Source organism: Hipposideros armiger, unplaced genomic scaffold (genome assembly GCF_001890085.2).
Source record: "Hipposideros armiger isolate ML-2016 unplaced genomic scaffold, ASM189008v1 scaffold_750, whole genome shotgun sequence".
Lineage (NCBI taxonomy): Eukaryota > Metazoa > Chordata > Mammalia > Chiroptera > Hipposideridae > Hipposideros > Hipposideros armiger.
In genome coordinates this window covers 54,818-57,324 of record NW_017732100.1, presented here as the reverse complement: position 1 = coordinate 57,324, position 2,507 = coordinate 54,818, and positions in this window count along the sequence as shown.

Below are 2,507 nucleotides of genomic sequence, written 5' to 3'. Positions count from 1 at the left end.
TTTACCTTATTTAGTGTGCTGTTCTATGTGTTTTGACAAATACACACAAACTGTTATGTAATCAGCACCATTATCAAGATATGGAAGCATCGCATCGCACCCCCAAATCCTCTCGTGCCCCTTTGTAACAATCCCTTCCCTCCAGTCTCCGGCCCCTGGCAACCACGGATCTGTTCTGTCTCTTTAGTTTTGCCTTTTCCAGGATGTCATACAAATAGAATCATTTTGTATGTAGCTTCTCGAGTCTGCTTTTCTTGACTTGGATTTACACATGTCATTGTGGGTACCAACAGTTCACTCTTTCACATTGCGGAGTAGTGCTGCATTGCATGGAAGTCCCACAGTGTACTTATCCATTCACCTGTTGGAGAAAATTTGGCTTCTTTTCAGGTTTGGGTGGTTATTGATAAAGCGACTGCAACCATTCACATTCACATGCATTTTTAGTGTGAACATAAGTTTTTATTTCTCTCAGGTAAATATCTAGGAGTAGGATTGTTGGGTCATATGGTAAGTGTGTATGTAACTATCAGAAATCACCACTGTTTTCCAAAGTGGCTGCAACAGTTTGTAGTCTCTCCAACAATGCATGAGCGTTCCAGTTGGTTCCCGTCATCACCAGCACTTGATATTGTCAGGTTTGTTTTTTTTTCTCTCATCCCCCACTCCCTCCCCTTTGGCAACCATCAGTTTGTTCTCTGTATCTATGGCTCTGTTTCTATTTTGACTTACTTATTTAGTTTTTTAGATTCCACATATAAGTGAGATCATATGGTGTTTGTCGCTTTCTGTCTTATTTCACTTAGCACAATGTCCTCTAGGTTCATCCATGTTGATGCAAATGTCAAGATGTCATTCTTTTTTATTGCTGAATAATATTTCATTATATATATATATGTACCACTTCTTCTTTATCTGTTAATCTACTGATGGACACTCAGGTTGTTTCCATATCTTGGCTATTGATGATGCTGCTGCAATGAACATGGGGGGGCACATACCTTTTTGAATTAGTGTTTTTGTTTTCTTTGGATAAATACCCAGGAGAATTGCTGTAATAGATCACATGGCTGCTCTATTTTTAAGTNATGTTTCTATTCAGTAAGGAATCTCAGTAGCTTAATTAAGCTTCTTCAGTTCTTTACTCAGCGGCCAATTTTTTTTAAACTATTGTTTTTATTTTAATTTTTTCGAGTTTTATTGAGACATAATTGACATGTAACTTTGTGTGAGTTTGAGGTGTGCATCACACACACACACACACACATCACACACACACACTCAGCTACAGCGTGTGCATGTCTTTATTTTTATACTATACTGAACATTATGTTTATATCTCTGCCTCCCCCACTAGATGTGAGGGCAAGTCTTAAGTTTACCTGCTTGGATTTGTCAGAATCCATCAGAGGATCCAGTTTTAAGAAAGAAAGGGTGAGTTGCCACAGTAGGAAATTCCACAGAAGCCTGTATTTAAAGGTAACACATGCAGAGCAGAACGCCACAGGAAGCCAGGTTAGACAAGTCCGCCTCTGATCGGAGGCTGCTGATAAGTCAGAATTTTCAAGGTGATTATTCTCAGTTTTTACCCTTGGGCCTCTATTCTTTTAACTATTATCGAAGTCCCATCTTTTAAAATTAATGACCCAGTACGAAATTTCAGAATAGCTGAAATTGATTTGTCTATTTACTTACCTCTTTTAAATGTAAAATAAAATTGCATTTGTGTGGAAAATCCCCCAGCACCAATGAAAACTGTGATTCTGCCTTTCCTGAGAAATATCTTTATTTGTCCTCTGGGAGGTCTTAAACTTTAGTTGGCTTCTATTAAACTTTTATGAGAACAAAACGAGTGAATGACTTTTTCTTCAAACAGGTAGTTTTTGTTGTTTCAAAGAAAGAATACATTCTTGAACAGAATTAGTTCTTTAAGACAAATTATTCAGTATCACTTACAGAAAACCAAAAGAGGGTGGGTGATGGGTTTGAGGAGACAGCTATCACCACACCAAAACTGCAGAACATTCAAATTAGGTCATAATTATATTTTTGTCTGACTTGTCTAAATATTGCCTCACATATCTTCCCCAAGGGGCCTAATAAGCTATCATTATGAACTCTTATCTTTACGTGAAGCATTAGTTTCCCTTCTCTGTCCTATTTGAAAATGCAAATGCTCCTGGCAGCATTGATATATTAAGGACAGTTTATGCCAAAGGCTCCGGGAATGAGGTGCTGGCAGGAGGGGTGGAAAGCGCAGATCTGAGGGGTATCACTCTGTTTTTACTTGAAATCAAACCATCTGTTGAAAACTCAGGAAGGAAAATAAAATGGAGGGAGTATTCAGCGTTAAGGTCGATGCAGTTCATGTCCCAAGTCAACCAATCGATTGTTTGGTAGCATCAGAATCCTTGGTGTTCCCGTGTCCTCCCATCCCCAAATCATTAAAGCACACACTTGGGGGTTGCAGCAGGCTGAATCATGGCCCCCCAAATTCCCAGAGCCCA